Source organism: Carex rostrata, chromosome 4, assembly GCF_964058835.1.
Source record: "Carex rostrata chromosome 4, lpCarRost1.2, whole genome shotgun sequence".
Taxonomy (NCBI): Eukaryota; Viridiplantae; Streptophyta; class Magnoliopsida; order Poales; family Cyperaceae; genus Carex; species Carex rostrata.
In genome coordinates this window covers 3,231,064-3,237,063 of record NC_135921.1, presented here as the reverse complement: position 1 = coordinate 3,237,063, position 6,000 = coordinate 3,231,064, and the positions used below count along the sequence as shown (strand labels likewise).

Genomic DNA, 6,000 nt, shown 5'->3' with positions numbered 1-6,000 from the left:
AAGTATTTTTGAAAATTGCTGTTTTGCTGTGAACAGTAAAAAACAGTAAAATTTTCTGGACCATCAGATCAGCGACTTTCAAAATTGCTTAATAAATAGTAAAAAAATTCCAAAAAATGTAAAATTTGGTCCCCAAGCACATATTAATATGAAGAACAAGATGAACGGTTCGGATCGGTCGTTTGAACTTTAAATCCTTAATTTATAGTGCAATGCATAAGAGGGTTCATGCATTGCAATGCACCATAGCCTCTCTCTCTCTCTCTCTCTATATATATATATATATATATATACACTACTAGAATTCCCAATAATAGCAACGGTACTAAGTGGTATTAGCAAGCGTAAGAAGGACCCTTGCAATAGAAATTGAGTTTTGATTTTTTCTGATTAAATTAATATAGTTGCAACGGCAGGCCCTTGCAAATAATCATGCTTGCTAATGACTCCTATTCGCCCTTGCTAATGTCTCATATTCCCCCTTGCAAATAATAAGACCCACCCCAAACATGAGTCCTAAACGGGCCCCACACACTAGTTGCAAGGGCCACCGTTGCAAATAATTTTAAAGATTCTATTTATATTATTTTATTGTGAAGTCCGTTACTATTTGCAAGTGACACCGTTGCAAATAATTTTAGTGTAGTTTTTTATATTATTATATTCAAAAAGACCTTATTATTTGCAAGAGCCATGGTTACAAAAGGCTTTAGGATGTTATTTATTATATTTTATTGTTTAATTTCTAGACATAGAGACTTTAATAGTTGAATGGTGAATATAAATATAAGCCACAACAACAAAAACTTTAATTATTTCTTTTAGAGAAGGAAAATTATAATACAAATTTATAAGTGACTACAATAATTTCATACGAAAGGTTCATGTAAATTTATTGGTGAATATATAATCTCTCCCTTTGAACGGTTAATATAATTATAAGCGATTACAACAAGAATTTTAATATTTTTTTTGGAATAAAAAATGATAATACATATTTACATCAAAACCAACAAAATTTAATGATATTTAAAAAAAAAATTATTAAAATATATCAGACACATACACTAATTAACTTCTTATAAGAGAGAAAATAATACTGTTTTTTTTAATATGCATTTCCACTATAAAAAATAATAATATAAGAGACAATTGGTGTTTAACGATTATCTTTTTTCAATAAACATTTCCAATCTAATGCCTTAATTGTTGTTTAATAATTAGAAAATATTTCTTATTATTTTTAATTAATACTATTTAATCACAATGAAATGTAATTAAGCAGCAACAACTTTTTCTCTAATTCTGACAATTTAATATATCATAAATTTTGAATTGAACATGATTTTCATAGTCTCATTTAAATAGCACAATTTGATCCGAAAAAAGTGATACAGTTACAGTAGGTAAATAGTAGTTAAATATTACAATCCTTCTTATATACCACAAATCACAAATTTTGTCTACACTTGTGTTGTCAAGTTACTGAAATGTCTCATATGTCCTCCTGCATATTTTTTTTACACATGAGATATAATCTAAATGAAAAAATTAGCATAAATTCAAAGTCACAAATAAAACTATACTTGAATTCAAGTATTTTAGCTAAGAGACTATATGCTCAAAAGCACATTTGTAAAGAAAACATAAAGAAACATTTGATATGGGAAAAAGGTCCTGTTGATGTTTCTTTTTTTGTTTGATGGACATAACTAACATAATGACGGAGGCGTGTGCACAAGCACGTATATTAAAGCCTTATCTAAGTTATCATGGCGAAAATGATATTAATATCTGGCCATCAATGGATTGGAATTCTTCTAACATTGTAAAGTACAGCTGTGGCAGCTATCTCTGACAGCTTGAACTCCAGAAAATCAACTCCTAAAATTGAATTCGGTGCAAATTTCGTCCCAAAACCTCTTCATAATTTTTTTTTGTATTCATAAATGGTATTCGCACGAGCTCATGTGCTTTTCCTGTTAAGCATCTAATTTATAATTGTTCATTGTAATGCTTAATTAAAATTAACATGTTGCCTCGATAATACAACCAAAACTGATTCCAATAGCAAGCACAGTATTAGCTACATAAAAATTTACCATTAGTATGAATCTGTATCGGGCTCTACACTAACTTAACGAATGTTAAAATTAAAAAATAATACCTCTAATCATGGTCAAGATGAAATCAGTTGACTGTAAAATCAGAAACTCCTTGGGGCCATTTCCGTCGCTGAACTTGTGGAGAAAATAATCCATGAAAGAGAAAGGTGTCACTGCTTGCATTCTAACTTAGTAGGGCCTATAATTATTTTGCAAGTCCTTAATTTGCACCTGGTTATTGCTTGTCATTTTCCTACACCTTGTCAGAATCTGAGTTACTACCATTGTATCCTACTCAAGCATACAAAAAAAATGCTTTAAACTATAGGCCCTACTAAGTGTAATTGTCTTTTTTTTTCTCTTTAAAAACTACTCTTTAAAATAATATTTTCTTCAATTCAAATTGTGTTTTAAAATTATATTGCTAAACTTTTCTTCATTTTGAAACTATTATCTTCATGACATTCCCATTAGAAATGACTTATTCTACAATTGTTTTCATCCTGTCACGAAAAGGTCCTTATCCAGGGACTGTTTTCTAAAACTATTTTATTTTCTGTCACATTTCAGTCCCTGAATACTGTCAGACTTGAAATTTTGCACTACAGACCCTGTTATTTACCAGAATTCACCCAGAGATGTATAGAATACTGGAAATTTACAGAAAAGGCCCTGGAATGTTGCAGAATAATGCAGAATTGTGCAGAATGCTGAAAAATTACAGAAATGCCCTTGAAAAAAACAAAACAGCATACCAGAACATAAAAGAGACGGGTAAAGGTCTGTACCAATGCTCAAAATTCATGAACAACACTTAATTTACTAAGCAAAACACTAATACTAACAGAAATTTTTACTATTGCAAATGCTGACGTTCCTTTATTTACTGGTAGGCTTCCAAAATTACCCTGTGTTAGTGAGATTTATTTTTTCAGTTTGCCTAGACAAGTCAGATTTAGGTCAAGGTTATGACTTGTGATGGCATATAAAATGCAAGCCTCAGGGAACAGTTGGGGTATATCATCATATAAAAAACAAAAAAAAGAGGAGAAACCTGAGTCGAACTTCCAACGGGTCCTGATCTGGGAACAGTTGGGGTATATCGTCATAGACCCGATTTGCACCTCCATCTGCACCAACCCTCAGCTGTGCTGCTCTACACATAATTTCAACAACATATGCTATGTCAAAACACTTATTCAAATTAAAGCTGTCAATAGTTGGGGTATACACCTTTTATGGTACATCTGTTAGGCATAATTGAGGGGAAGGGGGCAATTTCTTTACTTTATTTTTGTCCAATTCAGAACAGAAACCAGTTACAGTGGTCCCAAACATGCCCATTTTATGCTAAAAATTACAATTCTGGCAAGATGGAAACACGGACATTTAAAGTGCTAACATGAAAGTTAATTGAGACCATCTGTGGAAAATGTTGAACGTGTCAACTAGCACACTAATTATTCAATTAATGTTATTATAAATAATATATAACAGAAGGTAGCCTTTTTTTTAAAGCCGTGCAGCTGCACGAGTGAAGGTAGACTTTTTTTATTACTAACTTCAATTTCTTCAATTTCTTTTTGGTTCAGGCATTTTCTCGAACACTTTAAAGGCATGCATCCCTGTTATAGTGTTGTCAGTATACATACAAAAAGAAAAGATTGTGCTCCACTTAACCTAGATTCATTAATCGAGAGTTCAAATCAAGTATTATGCTCTGTCTCAGACTCCATCTTTTACTCATTTTTTGACCGGCCAACAACACAAAAGAATTCGTACCTTAATAATACACCTAAAAATTGAAGAATTGTAAAGGAGAGAGAGACACCAGGAAAGCCTAGGATGTGTCACGAGAAGTCGGCAAGCGTCGGCGGTGGTCGCGTGGAGGGGAGACACCGGATCTAATTTGGGTTCGGCTAGTGAGAAAGAGATAGGGAGACAGCAGCGAGAAAGGGCGATAGTCTTTGGATTTGGAGCGGGGAATCCAATTAGGAGGGAATGAAAAATCTCAGGCGGGAAGATGGTTTGGCGGCGGCAGTCAAAAGAGGTGGAGGGAAGATGTCAAAAAATTTGAGGGAAATGAAAATTTGGTAACTTTTGCCTCCACGAAGTCTGGTTTGGTTTTGAAAAAAAAACACCAAGTCCCAAGTCCCAGAGAAGAACTCTCTCTGTATCGCATTATGCACTTACCCACAAATTCATGTCACCTGAGGTATCATAATTTCTCCATTTTAGATTGGAGACGTCTGATCAGTTTTGGCACGAATATTGAAGGGATCTGCCTTTTCACCTAGGGCAGATTTAAACAGAAATATTAAGTTACCTCAGAGAATATAGATTTCCCTCCACAACATCTAAAATGGACACCTCCTTTGAAATCAAGACCATTCAACCCCCATCATACGCCTATAATTTACAAATCTACAATTTAAATAATAATTGTACATCAATTAATATGAAAAAAATTCAAAATAAATATTTTCTACTTTTTTACATCGTATATGGCCAAATAATACTTATGAATGTTAATTTTATATAATTTCATCATTGTTTGCCTCTTAAAATTGAGCTAATAATTTTGGACCGTTCAATTTTACGTTATCAATCAACGGTTGATTTGTAATGAAATGAATCCAAATGTGTTTTAAAATGATCAGGAGAACACTCTGAATATAAAGAACACAAAATTTCTCTAGTTTGGTTATGTCTAAACTTCGATCTAACGTAAAGTGTTTATAGCCATTCGATGATGCAATATTCCGTCAACTTGATGGATAGGTAAATAAAAATAAAATTTCATCAAACTTCGCTATAATAAAATAAATACAATACTCTTTAATTTCAACGGTTCCGATCAACCAACAAACGATATATTTCCGCATGTCTTCATTAACTTACAAAACAAGAGTTTTTGTATCATGTTCATGCATATAAGATATAAGTCATAAGCTCTAATTTTGCGAGTCGGTGAAGACGTACATAAGTACGTCGTTTGTTGGTCGATCGAAACCGTTTAAATTAAAGATCTTTCCAGTTATTTTCTTGCTACAAAAGTTTGATGAAAAAATATTTTTATTTACCTATCCATCGAGTCGACGGGATATTAAAACATCGAAGGGTTATAAACACTTCACGTTGGATCGAAGCTCAGACACAATCAGACTTAAGATATTTTGTGATAGTTACGTTCAATGTTTTCTCTAGATTATTTCAAAACTAATTTAAAATCATTTCACCAAAGATCGATCGTCAATTGCTTGTGCGAAAATGAGCAGTCCGCAAATGTTTAGAAATACCAAAAGGGTAAATAATAATAAAATTCTTCAAAATTGACAATTATAAGTATGATTTGACCACGCAAGCTGTAAAAACAAATTTAATATTTTTTTTAATATTATTTGTTGTATCAATTAAACTTATATATACACAAATTCAACATAATAAAATTAATTTTAGATGTCAAAATTTTCACTTTTATCTTAAATTTTTGCGAAAGATATTTTTGTTAAATAAAATTCAATCTAATTAAACGAATTATTTTGCTAAATCTGTAGTTTCTCTTCAATTCAAATTTTTTTATATCACCCTCTGCCAAAAATTAAATTATCTCTCTCTCTCTGCCGACTACCAAAATATCAAAGTTTTCATTTTCCCAAACCTAACCCATTCATTTTCGAATTCACATTCTCTGTGATATCTCACATTTTACGTGACTTGTTGGAAAAGCTCAACCGTTCAATACATTCTGCACGAATCTCACAGCTCAAATAACACTGGCCCCCTGTGCTATTGCCGAATAAGCACCGGACACGTCGATCACACAAAATATGAGATAACTCAGAGAATTCGCACACTTCATTTTCTCTCACTTTCTATTTTCAATTCCCTCCAA

General features: G+C 32.2%; 1 long non-coding RNA gene across 3 annotated transcripts; it reads right to left on the bottom strand.

Moving 5' to 3' along the window:
- Positions 1-1,367: 1,367 nt before the first annotated feature.
- On the bottom strand, positions 1,368-4,212 carry LOC144552944 (uncharacterized). 3 transcript variants are annotated; one of them, XR_013511281.1, is made up of 4 exons: positions 3,888-4,212; positions 3,160-3,261; positions 2,168-2,396; positions 1,368-1,507 (listed from the first exon to the last, which is right to left on the bottom strand). It is a non-coding gene; the product is annotated as an uncharacterized LOC144552944 (long non-coding RNA). The 3 variants fall into 3 exon arrangements; XR_013511279.1 differs by having other exon boundaries at positions 2,168-2,235; XR_013511280.1 differs by lacking the exon at positions 1,368-1,507 and having other exon boundaries at positions 1,899-2,396.
- Between the last annotated feature and the right edge of the window lie 1,788 nt (positions 4,213-6,000).